The sequence below is a fragment of the Apium graveolens genome, chromosome 8 (genome assembly GCF_009905375.1).
Source record: "Apium graveolens cultivar Ventura chromosome 8, ASM990537v1, whole genome shotgun sequence".
NCBI classification, from domain to species: Eukaryota; Viridiplantae; Streptophyta; class Magnoliopsida; order Apiales; family Apiaceae; genus Apium; species Apium graveolens.
In genome coordinates, this window is record NC_133654.1 from 226145485 (window position 1) to 226166314 (window position 20830).

A 20830-nucleotide genomic window follows, 5' to 3' on the forward strand; every position below is an offset into this window, starting at 1 on the left:
ATAACCGAAATTATATTACAAAGGTTGCTACTACAAATGCGCAACTAAAAGTGGAATTTCAAAAGTCAATCTACTCCAATCCTAAGGTCCTCGAACTTGAATGTTATCCAACTCGAACTCTTATACATGACCTAAAATATTATAAAAAATGAGTTGTGAAGCCCAACAAGCAACTACTGTCCAATGGCTCAATATAATATTTTTATTTTTCAAAAACACACTTTATACATATAACACATTAACAGATCACATAGAATCACACAAATATTCGACAACAAATTAGCATAAGATTAACACGATACATCCAATAACAATTATCAAAACAAAGCGCCCAAGGTATCCTATAATCCACATCATCCAAATTCTTAATCAATCAAAAAATCTTAATAACAAAATATTATCTTTAGTCTCACATTTCTAAATCACACCTATGACACACTTTTCCAGTGACCGGCATCTTATACTTTATGTCACACTTACCAAGTGACAAGGTTCTTACTCTTATTAAATGGGGGGCTAGTTAACGTTCCTCTTCAAGTGAAACTAAAGCTTGATAAGGTATCAATGTGTTCCGAAGCATGCGCAAACTAGTTCTAAGTTCTATATATCACACTTTTCGGTGATCCGAATCTTATTCTTATACATGACTAAGACTAGGGATTCCCGAAAATTTGTTATCTTATTAATCACATATCCATATCATACTTATAATAACTAAACAAATATCGGAGAACATCTAATAACACAAAAGATAATATGCTACACAATAATACAGAGTATCGAATAGTTACAAACTAAATAATTAAGAACACGTAGTCAAACAAATGTTACACAATAATACAGAGCAACAGATAATAACTTATAGAACATGTAAGAAAATAAGCAATACAGAGCAACGAGTAGTTACTTACAAAACACATAGGCAAACAAATAATAAAGACTAACATATAATCACTTACAGTACACGTGAGCAAATAAGTAATTTGAAGCAACGAATAGTTACTTACACAATGGTTGAAAATATGTAATAAGCAAACAAACATTACACAATAACACGGAACAACAGAAAGTTACTTACAAAACATGTAGGCACATGATAAGTGGCATTTATAACCACTTAGAATGCTTTTTAAAGGTTCGAATTAGTGTTTTGTACTCAAGTTGTTTGTGTTTTTGATATGTTTTCATAGTGATTTGTATTTCAGGGCATAATCGAAAGGAGGATTGGATTTTACATATTTTATGCTTGGAAGAGTGTTAGGATAGAGCCTCAGTTGATTGCGCGAAAGAAACCAGCAAATGCAGTAAAGAAAATAAAAAAAATAGTTTTTCCAGAAACTCAGGGCGGCCGCGTTGTACTTGGGAGTGGTCGTGCCATACTCAGAGTGGCCGCGCTGTACTTGGGGGCGGCTGCGCTAGGTCGATTTTTCATAATCCTGATTCTAATGGAAGACTGATACTCTTGTTTTCTTTATTTTTTGAACCTAATACTCTTGTTAACGTACTTTGATATATTTATTCAGTTATTTCAGACCTAGTTTATTTTAGTTTATTAACCATGCTTTCATCGGAACCCATGGTGATGATGAGTTCGGTTATGAACTAATCGTTATTGTGGGGTTCTAACGGATTTCTTATGGATTTCTATAGTTAATTGTTTCGATACCTAAGTGTGTGGTGATTGTATGATATCCTAGTATTGGTTGTGCTTATTTATCTTATGTGTGTCGCAAACATATAAGATAGCGTGTTAATCTCTATTGAAGCGACAGTGAATATAGAGGTTTAGAACTTGCCATACTAGCACATGTTCATGTATTTGTTATGCATGATTCATAGGTAATTTTAACCATCTTACTTGTCCCATGTAATCACGATAGATAACTTGCACATTAAACCTTCATGTTGTCAAATTCTATATACATATAGGATCTCAACATAATTTGTGTCTATTCAGCTTCTATCTCTTTTGTGGATGTCTAGTAGTAGAGTATTCATGCAACAAAAGTTGGCGTTTACTAGTTTCGTGGTATCTGATTAGTTGTAATCACCATTGCATGCTAAGGTTAAGAACAATGAATTTGAGTGAAGTAGTAATGAAGTTAGAATCCCATGTTTGTCTCATATAGTTAATTCAACCTTTTAATCTCTTAGTTAACTGCATGTTAGTTTAATCTTAGTTATAAACATCACAATTTGTTATTATCTTAGCATTGAATGATAACCATACTATTGTTGCATAAGTGCATAAATTGAAGTTAACCTAAACCAGTCTCTATGGGAACGAATTTGATTGGTATCTTATATTACCTGCGAACGCGTATACTTGCATGTAATTTTAGTGTGTGTTTTCATCCCAACAAGTTTTTGGCGCCGCTGCCGGGGACTCGATGTTAATTTTTAGTTTATGTGCTTGACATCAGTGGTCGTTAAAGTTCACTGACTCGGATATTTTACTTACTTATTTGCTTGTTTGTGTTTCAGGTACTTTAGAGAGCATTTATGCTATCGCGTTCTCGATCTCGCAAGAGAACACTGGATAAAGTGGAGGAAGAAGTCGAAGTAGTTGAAGAGGTTTTTGAAGAAGTTCAGAAAGTTGAAGAAGAAGCTATGATTGCAATGGGAGAACTAGTAGCGAATCTGAAAGCTTTGATGGATTATTCTCAGCCAAAGATCAATGATATTCAGTCTAGCATTATCATACCATTCACCGCGGCTAATACTTTTGAAATAAAATCTAGCACGATTCAAATGGTGCAAAACTCAGTCCAGTTTGGGGGTTCTCCAATGGAAGATCCCAACATGCACATCAGAGATTTCATCTTTGACACGTTCAAATTCAATAATGTTTCTGAAGATGCTATAAAGCTGAGGCTTTTCCCATTCTCTCTGAGGGATAAAGCTAAGTGTTGGTTGCATTTTCTACCACCAGGCTGTATTACTGCTTGGGAAGATCTTGCTCAGAAGTTTCTTACTAAATTCTTCCCAATGGCAAAGACATTTGCAATCAGGAACGCTCTTACTCAATTTACGCAGCAATCAGGAGAATCTTTATGTGAAACTTGGGAGCTCTACAAGGAGATGCTTAGGAAGTGTCCTCATCATGGGATGCCTGACTGGATGATTATCAACTGCTTTTATAATGGTTTGGGAGCACAGTCTAGACCCATGCTTGATGCAGCATCAGGTGGAGCCTAATGGGCTAAAAGCTATGATGAAGCTTATGAGTTAATTGAACTGATGGCTGCTAATGAATACCAGAACCCAACTCCGAGACTACCGCAAAGTAAGGTAGCGGAAGTTCTGGAGGTAGATACAGCTACTACTATAGCTGCTCAACTTAAGGATTTGATGATAAAGGTGGATTCTTTGGCTAATTATGGAGTTAATCAGATCATAAGTGTCTGTGAGCTTTATGCTGGTGCACATGAGACGGAGTAGTGTGCTATATCTAGTGAATTAGTTCAGTTCGTGAGCAACTTTCAGAGATTGCAGCAACCAATTCCAGCCATTTATCATCCCAACAACCGCAATCGTCCTAACTTCAGCTGGAGCAATAATCAGAATGCTGTGCAACAGCCTTATCAGCAGTATGCAGCAAAGCAATTCAATCCTCCTGGTTTTCAGCAACCGCAATATGTACCAAGATAACAACTCCAACTTCAACAACTACCGCATAGATGTACAAGTCAATCTAATAAAAAATCTGAATTGGAGGAGTTGAGGCTCATGTGCAAGAGCCACGCGGTTTTTATCAAGACTCTGGAAAATCAAATTGGGCAGATTGCTAATGCTTTGTTGAATCGACAACCTGCTATGTGACGCCCTCCAAACCTGGGGTCTAGATTTGGGGGTCACTGACTAATAAAATAAACACAGCGAAATAAAATAATAAATATGACCCCTTGCATGCAACTGGATCGATCACATGTTATAGTATGAAATAGATACTAATACATACCAAATCTTATTACAAGCCATAAGTATATTTAATTTTATAAACTATTCAAATTTTATTACAAACCTCTATACTATTCAAGCGTCCCAAACTGTCTACCTGGAAAACACGCCACACTATTTACAAGCACTCGACTCCTGATCAAACCTGGAACTCAGGCCTGCTCTGGCCTAGCTGAAAAAATCAGAATAGTAAACAAGTATGAGCGAAAAACAATGCTCAGCAAGCAGTATATAGCTTATAATTTAAAACAAAAACAACAATATATCTGATGAACAAAACCAAACAATAATACCTGAACAGTATCAAAAACTGATATAAGTTTTGATAATAAACAACCCTTTTATAAATCTTTTTTTTTGGACTAGAATCCTCGAACGACGGTATGTTGCCGCTGGTGATCAGCCGCGGAGCAACAATGGTATGCCAAAGCATATCTAACTAAACAAATGGGACACCCAAGGCACATATTGGCCTAGCGAGGTATTATAATCAAGTATAATACATGGCTCACACTGGACCGCCACTGCGGCCTCTTACGCTACCATCTAATCTATAAAAACAATTTTCAATCAAAAGAGTCGAATTAAATGACATCATTAACCATATAACTCCCCACTTCTCATGGTCCAGAGTTATCTCAACAACCGATGGCGAAATAACCAGAACAATTAGTTATTCGCTAATCTCAATTCAAAGCTTCACTGTATAGAGTAAGTTATAGCGAAATGTAAAAACATTTAACTATTCTGAACTTAGAATAGTAGAGAAATTGAAAGAATATAATTCGGAGTCAATATCACTTGAATGATAAGTGAAAATATAAATACTTGCATAATATGATTCGAAATAAACGTCACTTGAACGATAAGTGAAGTTAGGGTACTTGCATGGTATGCTTGATAACCTCTCACTATAACTCTGGCTTATACTGCTGGCTACTATCTCCGTCTAACACTTGACCGCACTCTTTTCTACTCAATTCTATAAATAAAAGGACTATCTTAATTGACAGAACCAAACTCAATCGACGTAACTATACATCTTGACCTCTACCCGATCATTTATTATTAATCATGGCATTTTAAAACTGTAAACAGATAGCATGCATATCATGTAACACGTAATCATGTCATTCATATATCACGTAATCATATATTTCATGTAACACATAAGTCAGATCATTAAAATATATGTTTCAGTGCGATTAGGATTGAAATCGGGTCATTATTAGGATTTACCACTCAGATACCGACTCAAAAGGACTAACAAATCAAATGACATTGCAATACAAAAGAAATAAGGTCCTAAAACTATTTTTATTGAAAACGTAATGTTTTTCTGAGTCTATACGCGTTCATTTCGTATTAAACGGACGAACGTTTTTTTATTATGAATAAAATAAGAAATAAATAAATTTAATCAATTAATAATAATATTAATTGATTTTTACATACCAAAATATAATTTTTAAAAGCTAAAAATAACTTTTAGGAATTATTTGAATTAATTATAAATAATTTACAGTTATTTAACTATTTATAAATAAAATTAATCGATTATATGATTTTAATCAATTAATTAAATTCATAAATAATTAACTAAAAGGAATTATAAATAACTAAATCAAATTAAGTTTTAAAGATAATAAAAGAAAATAATTTTAAGAATTTAAAATAATTGAGAAATAATTTTTAGAATTTAAAAATAGTAAGTAAATGATTTTTAAACATAAAATAATTGATTTTTTAAAATAAGAAAATAATTTTAAAATAAATTTTAAAAAGAAAAGACAGAAACAGAGTTGGGATTTCTGGAACAGGGTCAGGTAGATTGAACAGCAGCAGGGAAGGGGGAGGCTCGCCGGGAAAGCGGAGAAGAAGGCCGGCAACTCGCCGGTTTCTGGACTTTTACCAGATTCCGGTCGAGTGGTTCCGACCGGTTTCTCGAAATCGGGTGGCCTCTAACCCACCCATAACTCCTCTAATCCCTATGGTTTTCTATGGTTTTTATGTCAAAAATGCTCCAAATCAATCCAGCAACACTAAACTACAGATATCTGCAACAATCAATCGTTGGAACAAAAATTCCGATCAAATATCGAACCAAGGTTCAAATTTTCCGGCGAAGAAACGATTCCAACAAAAATTCAACCAAATCGAACTATCTATATTTGAATTTGAAGCTCTGGACACCGAGAATCATCTTATATACTCAAAATCATTTAACCTATCATCAATAATTCACAAAATTGAAGAACAAGAACGAATAAACCAAGAACTCATTTAGCATCTTCTAGAAACCAAACAATTACTATAAATATACAAATCAATTCTATAAATCATCCTAAAGTTGTTTATAACATCAACTTCTATCAACAAACATTCTAAAATCAAAAATGATTTCTACATCAAGAACATGAAAATCGATTTTTCCCAATACTTAACCTCGATTTGTAAAATTGATACCAATAGAACGGGCTTGAAAAAAGGATTGTTTTGGTGTGTAGAGCATCAACAATCGATTCCTAGAACTCCCAAAATCATTGATTATTTGTTCTTGAAGAAAATTTACCCCCAAAAATGTTCTTGATTATTGTTTTTAATAAAAATAAAATGAAATAAAATAATTAATGAGGCTATTTATACTTTTTGAAAAATAAGTACCCAAAATAAATTAAGGGTATTTTATCCCATAATTAAAATAATTAGGCCCCAAAATGATACTTACGGGGAATAATTTTAAAAATATTTAAATACAATATTTATATCAAAATTCCCCAAAATTTGTAAATAATTCAAAAATGCAAAAATAATGGGTGTTTGAAATACGTATAATTTTATAAAAATAAAAACACAAATTTTGTGGGCTTTGACGTCCCGGTGGGGTCCCGGTCCGTTGGTTTTTGAAAAACAGAAACGATTCATAAATTAACAGAAAACCCCGAAAACACATAAAATACATTCAAATGCACATAAAACAAGATAAAACATGTACCTCGATAAAGACGTAAATAAATACGAGTCGAGATTGCAGATCGAATCATATAATTGCAGTTTAAACACATAATAATCAATCGAAAAATTTTCTGGTTCGCACGGGAACACAATTAGCATTTAAAACACGTAATATCATGGTAATGAACATTTTAACTTATACAAACACATAATATTTAATCATTTAACATATAATATTCACATAATTTTCCCGGATATTACATGGTACACTCCCTAGTGACACAGAAGTTCCAGTTAAGAGGGAAGCTAAGGAGCAGGTTAAGGCAATTACATTGAGGTCTGGGAAGGTTGCAAGCCTCGAAAAATCTCAAGTTTTAGAAGATGAAGTTGTGGCTGAAGAAGATGTGCAGAAGGAAGCAGAAGTGGAAACAAGGAAGAAAACTGTGGAGCACACTCCTCCTAAGGGTAATACAGGGGAGAAATAGGTCTATCCTCCACCTCCTTTTCCTAAGAGGTTGCAGAAGCAAAAGTTGGATAAGCAATTTGCTAAGTTTCTGGAGGTGTTCAAGAAACTTCATATCAACATACCTTTCGCTGAAGCTCTTGAACAGATGCCTAGCTATGCGAAGTTTATGAAAGGTATTCTCTCTAGGAAAGTGAAGCTTGATAACTTAGATACCGTTGCTCTTACGGAGGAATGTAGTATTGTGCTGCAACAGAAGTTGCCTCCGAAGCTTAAAGATCCTGGAAGCTTCACTATTCCTTGCACCATCGGAAACTTATCGTTCAACAAGTGTTTATGTGATTTGGGAGCTAGCATCAATCTGATGTCTTTGTCTATCTTCAAGAAGTTAGATTTACCTAATCCAAAGCCTACATATATGTCCTTGTAGTTGGACGATCGTTCTATTACATATCCACGAGGCATTGTGGAGGATATCTTGGTCAAGGTGGACAAACTAATTTGTCCTGCTGACTTTGTAATTCTTGATTTCGAGTAGGATAAAAAGATTCCCATAATCTTGGGAAGACCATTCTTGGATACTGGTCAAACCTTGATTGATGTGTAGAAGGATGAGGTCACTATGCGAGTACTGGATCAGGATGTGACCTTTAATGTTTTTAATTGTAATATCCGGGGTATATCGTGTAATTATTTTTGCCAATAAATAATTATTATTTGTGTTCAGTATCTATTTTATGAATTAATTGTTAAGTGTTATCTGTGTTTGGATATTTAAAAATAATATTAATTAAGTATTTTAATTTTTATATGTCAAAAAAAAATATAGATAATTGTCATATCTTCCTAATTATTTTTATGTTGATTTATGGATTTATAAGAATCATATGAAATTTATAAAATCTTTTTCTGAGTATTTAAAATCTATTTTATTAAAACGGGAACCAACCGACGTTATCCGTTGTTAGGTTTTTCGAACCCGAAACTCTTCCGATAACTCCTTCCTAACCTAATTGCAATATTCCGAGCATTTTCCATATTTTGACTTTTTCGATCCGGCGTACGGTTTGTCCTGCGCGGGTCCCGGCACAACATTTTCGATACAATATTCATTTCGGTAAATCAATAAAACTCGTATTTTCGATAAACGGGAGCTTTTTATTAAACTATCATAATTATCACCTCGTAATATGTGTAACCAGGCGCTGAGACCAAGACCGCAGTACAAATTGTACTGATTTGGATAATTATCCCGAAAACCGATACCGTTTGGATCAGTTTTTATAAATAAACGTACCGTTTTATATCCGGAATGATCCAACGGGATACTAATTTTCCGTAATTATAAATAGCCTTTTCCCGTATTTTATTTTGTATCAAAATCATTTGCAGATAGTAATTATATAATTTTCCAGAGAAAAACCCTAATTTCATAAACTGTTCTAAGAATCAAACAGCAAAACGAAGGCGTTATCGATCTCTGTTTTCAAAGCTTGAGTAACCAAAATGAAGGATTTGAAGAGTACTATCAGATTCTGAGCCTCGTTTTACTGCAGAAATCAAGGTTATTTTTCTATATTTTTATTTAATTTCGAATTATTTTTATTAAAAATATGAATTTTTGTTTGGATGATTGTTTGTATGATTTGATGATTGCATGTTGTAGAGCTTGTTTTCCTGATGATTTTGATATATTATACGTCTGATTTGGAGTTCAATAACATGTTCAAATTTGAGATTGATTTTCGAATTTTAAAATTAGGGTTTATAACCCGTATGAATGTTCTTAATTGAAATTTGGGGGTTTCTTATTTTGGAATAGATAGATGTTGTGGTATAGTGGGTTGTGTTCTCTGTGAAATTTTCAATCCATTCGTACAAGTTTCATGAATCAACGAGGTCTGTAGAGAAGGGAGTTGTGATTTTAAAGTTACGTCGAGTTCGCCGGAAACCAGCGAACTTCCCGGCCATTTTCCGGCCAACTTAGGGATTGTTAGGAGGAATTGATTGCATGGTTGTGTTCCTGGTGTTGTGTAGTGTTGATCTGGAGGTGTTGGTGGGGTGAGGACGCCGGGATCGTCTTCTCCGGTGAGACAGAACGTTTTCCGGCGACCCCCCTGGAAAATTACAGTTTAGTACCTGTAGTTTTAAAAACGATACAGTTTGGTCCCCAGGTTTCCAGAACTTGCAAATTTAGGATTCCAGTTTACAAATTATTTAAAAATCATATTTCATATTTATTTTTATTATAAAAATTCGTTTTTAATTTCTGAAAATTCTAAAAAATTATTATTTTAATTCCTAAAAAAATTATTTTTAATTCAAAAAACAAATCTGAATTAATTAGTTAATTAATTTCAGTTAATGTTTAATTGATTAATTGGTCAATTAATTCGAAAATTAATTGATTAATTGATTTAATTAATTATTAATTGATTTTAATTAATTATTTAATTAGATTTAATTATTCAAAAATGATTTAAAAATTGTGAAAAATAGTTTCGAGCTTTAAAATATTATTCTAAATTATTTTCAAGGCTCGATAATTATTATAAAATTGTTTTGAAGCCAGAATTGGCCAACCAAACCCTGTTTAATATTCCGAAACTGATCCAACGACCTGTTTTAATTCCGAAAAATGTTTTAAAAATTATTTTAAATACCCGAGAGCCTATTTATGACCCGAGTCTCCTTTATAAATAATATATCATTGATTATGTGACGTGTTATGTGTTATATGTGACTTGTTGGTTGACTATCAGTCTGTATATTTGATGTTTACTTGTTTATTGCATAACTTTCAATCCGTTAATCGGATTTGGGCGAAATGAAGGGTAGATAGAAGTATGTGTTGAATAGAATCGTATGAGTTGAATATTGATAGATGCTTATGATATGTGAGCAGAAGAGGAAAGACGTAGGAAAGGGAAACAGGTAGTTGAGGAGTAAGACAGTTGGAATTGGAAGCGAGTGCAGTATAATAAGCTAATACCAGGCAAGTGTTCTGAACTTTCTCGAGATATTATAGTGATTGATAAACCTGTTCTATATTGCAAGTGCTTTGAAGCACTGAACCCTAACCATGATCCCAGTTTTGATCTTGAGCCGTAAACCTGATTCTTTCTAGACCATTGATTGTTGTATACCCAAATACGAACCGCAAATATACGATACTACTCCACAAATACATACAAACTAAATACCAAACACTGAATCGAATTACCTACATACTCAAACCATTGTATCTTATACTTTGAAAGACCAAGTCCTTGAAACCCTGAAACGTTGATTCCTTTGTGTTAGATATATTTGATAATGTCATGGCTAATATGATTTATGTTTAGTTTCAGATTTTACTTAATTAGAATAAATCAGTGCTTAATGGAAGTCAGGACTTAAGGATATGAGTACTTATAATTATCAGGAGATAATTGTCAGAAGATGGATATCAGAACTTAAGTACTGAAGGACGTTCAGATAAGGACAGCAGTTGATTAAAGGAAAGAAGATCGAGATAAACATAAGAAGAGATATGCATGAAGAAGGAATTCTATGAAGAATAGAATACTTGGAAGAAAAGATATCTGATTGATATATTTTAGGAAGCAGAATTATATTCCATATCAATTAGCTATTATCTTGTAACTGTGTTGTATATAAACACAGACATAGGGTTTACACTATAAGTGTTATCATATTCGAGAAGATTATTCATTATAACCCTAGCAGCTCTCGTGATATTTGTTCATCACTGAGAGGTAACAGTTCCATACTATAACAGAGTTTATTGTTTCAATAAAGTTTGTTTTCTGTTACTTGAGTTATTAAAGTTCGATTTGATTGTACTTTACACTGTATTCACCCCCTCTACAGTGTGTGTGTGACCTAACAAGTGGTATCAGAGCCTATCTGTTAACGCACAAATAGTTTAAGATCCAAACACAATCATGTCTGACACAGAAACTCCAACTATGCCCACCAAAACTGAAGAACCTCCAAAGACACAAATTCAAAGTCGGTATGAGACCATCAGAGTTCCCATACTGAGACCATCTGAATATGCCATATGGAAGGTAAGGATGACCATGTATCTGGAAGCTACAGATCCAGAATATCTTGATAAAATCAAGGAAGGACCTCACAAACCAACCAAGCTCGCTGTTGTAGTTGCAGGTGAAGCAGAAAAGACTGTACCAAAGGAGAAGAGTGATTATACTGCTGAAGATATCGCATCAATTGCTAAGGATGCTAAGGTACGACACTTACTGCATAGTGCCATTGATAATGTAATGTCAAACAGGGTAATTAACTGCAAGACTGCAAAGGAGATATGGGATGCTCTGGAAACAAGGTGTCAGGGAACTGATACAATTAAGAAGAACATGAAGACAATACTCACTCAAGAGTATGAACACTTTGACTCAAAGGCTAATGAGTCATTGACTGATTTATATGATAGATTTGTCAAACTCTTGAATGATTTGTCACTGGTTAATAAGGAGTATGATCTTGAAGACTCAAACCTTAAATTCCTGTTAGCTCTTCCTGAATGCTGGGATTTGAAGGCAACAACAATAAGAGACAACTACAATCTTGATGAAACAACTCTTGATGAAATTTATGGAATGCTCAAGACTCATGAACTTGAGATGGAACAAAGAAGCAAGAGGAAAGGAGGAAAGTCAAGGACAGTTGCTCTTAAGGATGAAGAAGAATCCCCCAAGGCAGCTACCTCAAGGAAAGACAAGGGTAAAGCTCTTTTCACAAAGTCTGATACCGAGTCATCAAGTTCTAAAAGTGATGATGACTCAGAATCTGAAAGCTTGCCTGAGACTGATGCTGATGAGGAGATGATGAAGCTGTGTGCTCTTATGGTGAAAGGGATCACAAAGATTGCATACAGGAAGTTCAGGAAGGGAAAGAAGTTTTCCAGGAAAGGCACAAGTTCTGATAAGAAGAATTTCAGAAGATCTGAGGGCAGAGAAGGAAAGTCTGACAGAGGAGATTACACCAATGTCAAATGCTATAACTGTGATGAGAAAGGCCACATAACTCCTGATTGCAAGAAAGTGAAGAGTGACAAAGGCAAGGCTCTTGTCACAAAGAAGAAAAGCTGGACAGACACCTCAGACTCTGAAAGTGAGGAGAATTATGCTTTGATGGCAAATGCTGATAAAGCAAGTGCTGAAAGCAGTTCTGAAGCTGCTGAATCAAAGGTACCTCAGACTACTTATGCTTTTCATACTGATGATATTAATGAGTTGAGAAGATATCTTAAAACCATGTTTGTTAGTTATAGAGATCAAACTTTAACATGTGAAAGATTAACTTCTGAAAATCTTGCTTTTAAGAAATGAAATGATTTCTTAGAAAAAGAGTTAGTTATGTTCCATCAAACTCAGAAAGATAGAGATGATGCTTTTTATGTTAGGGATGAAGTGCTAAAAATGAATGAATCTCTAAAAACTGAGTTAGAAAAGGAAAGAGAGGTTATGGAGAGGATAAGAATGATAAAGGAACTGTAGAAATTAAGCCTGTTGTTGTTAAGCAAAAGCCAAAGTTAAAACCTGTTAAGTTTGTAACTGAAAAGTCTGATAATGAGAAATCAGAAGTTAAAAAAGGATTAACTTTTGACAAACTAAAACAGGAAAAGACAGCTGAAGTAAACATAGGCTTAATGACTAAGAAGCAGCTTAAGCATAAGCTGAAAGATGTTAAGAATGCAAACAAGGTAAAATCACCTAGGAAAAATAGGAATGGAAAGGAAGGTGTGAATAAAAGCAATGATTATAAACCTGTTCCTAGAGCTCCTAGGAAAACGTGTCATAACTGTGGAAGTTCTAACCATCTGGCTTCTTTTTGCAGGAAGAAAAAGAACATAAACTCCTTACCTTCAAAGTCAGGAGTTAAAAGTCAGTCTGTTAGATATAAGCCACGAAATCCTTGTTTCATTGTGGTAGTTTATGGCATTCCATTTATACTTGTAAGGAATATCATAGTTTGTACTATGATTATTATCAAATAAAACCTTCTTTAAAGAAAGTTTCCATTGTTCCTTCTAGTGTAAATTCTGATTCAAAGTCTGATAGTGTAAATTCTGATAAGAAAAATGTTAACATAAACTCTGATGCTAAATCCGCTGTAAATGTTAACAAACTTGATAAGGCCAAAGGATCCAAGAAAGTCTGGGTCTTTAAAACTAATCATTAGTGGTCTTTGTGATTGCAGGGCAACAGGAAAAACATCCTAGTTCTGGACAGTGAATGTTTAGGACATATGACTGGAAATAAAGCCCTGCTATCAGACTTTGTGGAGAAAGCTGACCCAAGTGTTTCTTATGGAGATGACAACATTGGAAAAACATTGGGAAATGGCAATACCAATCTTGGGAATGTCATCATTAAAGAAGTATCTCTGGTCTCAGGACTTAAACACAATCTGCTGAGTATAAGTCAAATCTGTGACAGAGGTTATCATGTTGATTTCTTTGAAGAACACTGTGAAGTTGTGAGTAAATCTAAAGGTAAAGTTGTTCTGAAAGGATACAGGCGTGGTAACATTTATGAAGCTAAGCTTTCAACAAGTACTGGTGGTTCTGCAATCTGTCTGATGAGTAGAGCATCAATTGAAGAAAGCTGGAATTGGCACAAGAAACTCTCTCATTTAAATTTCAACAATATAAATGAGTTGGTCAAGAAAGATCTTGTGAGAGGACTGCCAAAGTCAATATTTACTCCTGATGGCCTTTGTGATTCTTGTCAGAAGGCCAAACAAAGAAAATCCTCATTCAAGAGCAAAACTGAATCATCAATTCTTGAGCCTTATCACCTACTACATGTTGATCTATTTGGTCCAGTGAATGTCATGTCTATTGCAAAGAAGAAATATGCCTTGGTCATGGTAGATGAGTTCACCAGATACACATGGGTGTATTTCTTGCACACAAAAAGTGAAACTGCATCTATCTTGATTGATCATGTCAATCAACTGGATAAATTGGTCAAAGATTCTGTGAAGACAATAAGGAGTGATAATGGCACTGAGTTCAAGAATTTGATAATGGAAGAGTTCTGCAAAAACCATGGAATCAAGCAGGAATTCTCTGCTCCTGGAACTTCACAGCAAAATGGAGTTGTTGAAAGGAAGAATAGAACTCTCATTGAAGTTGCACGTACAATGCTTGAAGAAGCAAAGCTTCCAATCTATTTCTGGGCTGAAGCTGTGCAGACTGCTTATTTTACTCAAAATGCAACACTCATTAACAAGCAAGGAAAGACACCATATGAGATGGTGAAGAAAAAGAAGCCAAATCTGAAGTATTTTCATGTATTTGGATGCAAGTGTTTTGTTCTTAAGACTCATCCTGAACAGCTATCCAAATTTGATCTAAAAGCTGATGAAGGAATCTTTGTTGGATATCCACTTTCCACAAAAACCTTCAGAGTCTATAACTTGAGAACAAGAGTGGTCATGGAGTCTATCAATGTCTCTTTTGATGACAAGAAGATTACTGGACTTGAAGATTCTATTGATCGTGATCAGCTGAGATTTGAAAATGAAGACTCAAATTCTGATACTGATAATCCTGACAATCTAAGTCCTGATACTGCAAACTCTGATGGATTAAAATCTGATGTTATTGAAACTATGGTGACTACGCTAAAGGAAGATGCACCTATGCAGGGGGAGCATACTCAAGATCTTACCACATCTCAAGAAGCATCAGAACATACATCTGGCTCTTCAAGTTCTGATTCGTCAAGTTCTGATAAGCCAAGTTCTGATAGTTCTGAAAATCTAAATTCTGAAGAATCCAACTCAGAGAGCATAGTTTCATGGGGAGCATCAGAAAATGAAAATGATGACAGCATGGATCATGGGGGAGCATCCAGTTCTAGAGAAAACCTTCCATCTGCAAGGAAGTGGACTAAATCACATACACCTGATTTGATAATTGGAAATCCTGATGCAGGTGTCAGAACTAGAACAGGTACTTCAAATGAATGTCTTTACAATTCTTTTCTTTCTCAGACTGAGCCAAAGAAAGTGGAAGAAGCTCTTCAAGATGCTGATTGGGTGCAAGCAATGCAGGAAGAGTTAAATGAATTTGAAAGAAACAAAGTCTGGACTCTAGTGCCAAGACCAAAGAATAGATCTATTGTTGGTACAAAGTGGGTATTCAGAAACAAAACTGACAGTGATGGCATAATTACAAGGAATAAGACAAGGCTGGTTGCAAAAAGATATTCTCAACAGGAGGGAATTGATTATGATGAAACATTTGCACCAGTTTCTAGGTTAGAAGCCATAAGGATATTTTTGGCTTATGCTGCTCACAAAAAGTTTACTGTCTTTCAAATGGATGTGAAAAGTGCTTTTCTCAATGGAGAATTGGAGGAAGAAGTATATGATGAACAACCTCCAAGCTTTGTAGATTCCAAATATCCAGATTATGTCTACAGGCTTGATAAAGCACTTTATGGACTTAAGCAAGCTCCTAGAGCATGGTATGAGACTTTAGCTCAGTTTCTTCTGGAAAGTGGATTTAACAGAGGAACTATAGACAGAACACTATTCTACCTCAACCATGGAAAGGACTTACTTCTGGTCCAGATTTATGTTGATGATATCATTTTTGGGTCTACAAATGACAGACTTTGCAAAAAGTTTGCCAAACTGATGCAGTCAAGGTATCAGATGAGTATGATGGGGGAACTTAGCTATTTTCTGGGCCTTCAAATCAAGCAGAATGAAGAAGGCGTTTTTATTTGTCAAACTAAGTACACCAGAAACTTGCTGAAGAAATTTGGAATGCAAGATTGTTCAAGTGCATCCACTCCCATGGCCACTGCAACAAAACTGGACAAGGATATTGGTAAATTAGTAGATATTACCGATTATAGAGGTATGATTGGCTCTCTACTCTATCTAACTGCTAGTAGACCTGATATCATGTATGCTACCTGTCTTTGTGCAAGATTTCAAGCAGATCCAAGAGAACCTCACTTAACAGCTGTGAAAAGAATTTTCAAGTATCTTAAGGGAACAGCTGATTTGGGATTTTGGTATCCCAGAGAATCAGATTTTAAACTAATAGGTTACTCAGATGCAGATTTTGTAGGTTGCAAAATTGACAGGAAAAGCACAAGTGGAAGCTGCCAATTTCTTGGAGGCAGATTGGTTTCTTGTTTAGCAAGAAACAAAAGTCAATTTCCACATCAATTGCAGAAGCAGAGTACATTGCTGCAGGAATCTGTTGTGCACAGATTCTTTGGATGAAGAATCAGTTACTGGATTATGGGTTAACATATTTCAAAATCCCTATTTACTGTGATAATCAAAGTGTTATTGCTATGACAGGTAATCCAGTTCAACACTCTATGACAAAGCACATCAGCATTAGGTACCACTTCATAAGGGAACATGTGGATGAAGGTACAGTGGAATTGCACTTTGTTCCAACAGATCAACAACTAACAAATATCTTCACAAAACCACTGTGTGAAGCTACTTTTACAAGATTGGTAAATGAACTTGGAATGGTTTCAGGTTCTTTCTCTAAATCTGCTTAGTTTTGTTCTGATGCATCAGACTTTATGATCAGTATTTACAGAAATTACTCTCTTTGTGTATTCAGTGCTTAATTGAAAATTTGCTTAAGTACTGACTGTTGTCTGATGTAAGTTTCTAAACTCTGATAGTGATATATCTATTAATGTAACTATTCAATCCTATGAGGATTCATGTGTTAGATGCTGACCTAGTAGTCTTCAATAAACTAGGGATCCCATGTTAGAAATAATTATTTCTGTGGAAATCTATTGACACAAGCAAATTCTGATATTGAGCTTAGTTGAGTTTACTTTGTCTATCTTATTACTAAGTCACAAACTAGAATAATGCTTCTCATCTGTTAAGTTCTGATGCTAGTAAATCTGTTAAATGTACTAAGTGCTAATAAACCTCTCTTATCAAAAGAAAAAGAAAAGAATCAAGGATTAAAATTCAAGTACTCCTTTGAGATCTAGAGCACAAATGTGGAAGGGACGACCCAAGTACATTGCTGGTATTAAGTAAATATGCATCAGAAAAGCAAAATATTTTCTTGGTGACTTTTCACACTCTATGATTACTGGAGAAATACTCTGATAGTAGCATAAATTCTGATAAGCAGTCGTGACTCACTTACACTGAGAAGCCACTGTAAAATGGAATTTAAAAGATGCACAAAATTAGCACAAAATAGTTGAGGTGGACTCAAGCATGACCTCATTCAATAGTAGGTTTCAGAATAATGACAGGTTTTTAGTAAAGTTTTAGTTATGCCTTATTTCTAAGATATACTGAAGTGAATCAGACTTTACTCTTTATCTTATATTTAGCTTAATGCACACACTAAACACTCCATATAAATGATGAAAATAACTGTGGTGATCTATGTTATTTTAGATGAACAGTTTCTGTGTCACATTGCACAAATTCTGAGGACAAGTTCTGATTGCACGTTCTGATGATTAAGTTCTGAAGAATCTATATCAGAATTTGTGTGAGGACTTACTAAGATAGGCATTCATTTTTCGAGTTAAGAAATTATGTTCTGATAACTATTAAGTTCTGATATAAGTCTAAGTTCTGATATTAAATTCTGATTCTTTACTTGACTTATTTGTGGATAAAATCTAAAAACAGTTTCATTTTAAATCAACCTATGTTTGGGTAGAATATTAACAGTCAATATCATTAGGGATAGTGGTTCACGACACGTACAGTAATTTTTACTTGTTACTTGTGCGCATTAACCCTGACTTACACTTCTAATGACTGTTTTTCGTTTTCCCAGTCTAGGGAGATGAGGTAGAATTAATTCTACCTGCCAGCATTAAATTTCTTTGCATCTCCTGGCCTTCTTTTGCCTATATAAACAACCACTTCACATTAGCCTTCACATCAACTCTTTTATCACAAAACTCATCTCCATTTTCTTAATATCAAAAACACTATGGTCAATTACAATATGTTTTTGAACTATGAAGCATTCAACATGGAGCTGAGCTGTGAAGCCTGGCAGCAGGAATGGCACGTCACTGCCATTCCTGATGAGATATGGGACTCAGTTCCCCAGGAGGTACTCACCCACCTCCTGTTCTTCTACATGGATTACCATCGCCATCTGGAGCGATTGCAGGAGGAAAGGCTGGAAGCTCTCCGCCAGCAAGAGCGAATCATCCGACTCGCTATTCTGTTTGTCGAGAGTAGGAAGAAGAAATGATTTATTTTCATCTTCCTGTTTTTCTTCATCGTCAGCCTTGCCCTGCTTCTTGAGCTAGGACAAAGGCTGTTGATGTTAGGTTTAGCAGCTTAGGACAATCTTGTAAAAGTTCTGATGTAATTTAAATTTCATGAATGTATTCTCTTAATATATTAATGAAATTTCTTTTTTTGCAAGTTCTTGTCTCTGAGATGTTTTGTAATGCATTGATAAATCCTGATAAATATTCATATTCTGATGACCATTTCAATTTAAATTTAAATTAAGTTCTAATTTTACATTATCAGTACTTGTTCCCTTGATTTATTTTGGTCATTCTCACTCGAATTTTTTTTCAGAATATTGGTGTTGCAGTGAAAAATAATTGAATAAGTGGAAACAGTTTCAGTTTTGAATTAAAACTGATTTACCTTGATTAATGGAATTACTGGGTAAGTGATGATTACTGTTTTCCCATGCCCATTAACTATTCATTATTACTGCATGTCTGACAGGTGTCCAACGGTTACATTTTTTTTTCAAAGTATAAGTAAGACGGAGAGAGGATTTTTTAATCTTTTATTCACTTTTATACTTTATCTCTCTATTTGCTTTTACTCTCTTTCTTCTCCTAACGTTGGTTTTTCATATAGACATTCTATCAAACACCTAACAGGCACTCTTAAATCTCGATTATTTTCATGGCACCTAAGGATTTAATCATTGATGGAGCTAAATTTGTTCCAAATAACTATGCTGCAATTCTTGATCATGCTGAAGCTCCGTCTGAGTTGCATTTTGTGTAAGATCTTCTTGCACACAGTGAAATTGGGTATGCATTGACCCAGCCTTCAGTCTTTTCGAGCCAACAAGTTCTGACATTTTGGCGGACTGGGCACTTTGATAATAGTGGTACACATGTTACTCCCAGTATTATTTTCGAAGTGGATGATTCTACACATGTGGTAACTCCTGGTACAATTCGAAAGCCTCTCCATTTACCAGAAAGATGTACTTTTTCAACCCCAGAGGAATCAGCTCTTCAGGAGTTAATGGCCAGTTTGGGGTATGAGCAGAGTTTGGCTAAGCTTGGGCAGTTGAAACGGGCTCATATCAGAAAGGAATAGAGCTTCTTCTTCGACTGCATCACTAAAGCTTTTGCGAATAAGTGTTCCAACTTTGTTGCAATCCCTATAATGAGTCAGCACATCGGGTATGCAATCATTAACCAAACTCATTTCGATTTTGCAAATGCTGTGATAGGTTTCATAGGGGATAGGATGACAGATAGAAATGTAGTTTATTTTGCTAGATTCTGTCAGCTTATATATAACTTTTGTTATACTAATCCCCCTCAATTAGCCAGTACCTTAATTTCACCATTTAAAATTGCAAAATGAGCTTTTAATGACCTAGTAAATGCTGATCTTAAGCAAAGGGTGGTTAGACCCTTACAGATTCCTCAATTTGTAAAACAGATCTTAATAAATGCTGATCCTGATACCTACAGATCTGTTTATCCTGATGTCCAACCAACCACCACCTCCCAAACACCACAGCAACCATCAGAACATACCACTCATACTACTCAACCTACCCTCGGACAATATCTCAAATCATATCTCTCCACTTCACAGACAGTTCAACCTTCATCCTCAGCACCTACTGTGAAGCCTTCATCTTCCAAGGCTAAGAGGACAAAGACTGTTTCTCAAACACCTCAGAAGAGAAGGAGGATTATTTTGAGAGATGAATCTGATAGTGAGGAACAGGTTTCTACTTCAGAACCTGTTAATAAAGAAGCTGAGAAAGTTCCTTCTCAGAAGGATTCTGCAATTGGGGGATCTAGGCTTCTCAAAAGGCTTAGAAGAATGACTGTTGATGAAACTCCCAAGGAATCCATATCTTCAAAGAGATACAAGAAACAGAGGGCAAAAAGGCCAGTTTCAGATGATGAGGAAGCAGCAGCTAAGGAAGGAGATCAGGAATCTCTGATCTCACAAGAACCAGTTTCTGCTAAGGCCCCTGCTTCTCCATTAACTTCAACAAAGGAAGCTTTTACTGAAAAGGCCAACACACCTTATGTGTCTCCTAAGACTGTATCTCCTGTTAATTCAGGCACAAGTGCTGATATTGATATCCAGAACTTGGTTGTGCCTGAAGTAATTTACTTAGAAGCTCCAACAGCAACTAATCCATCAACA

At 35.0% G+C, this 20830-nt stretch overlaps 1 non-coding gene across 1 annotated transcript; it reads right to left on the reverse strand.

Annotated features, from left to right (window-relative positions):
- Positions 1-3003: 3003 nt before the first annotated feature.
- On the reverse strand, positions 3004-3110 carry LOC141681225 (small nucleolar RNA R71). Its single transcript, XR_012558666.1, has one exon. It is a non-coding gene; the product is annotated as a small nucleolar RNA R71 (small nucleolar RNA).
- Between the last annotated feature and the right edge of the window lie 17720 nt (positions 3111-20830).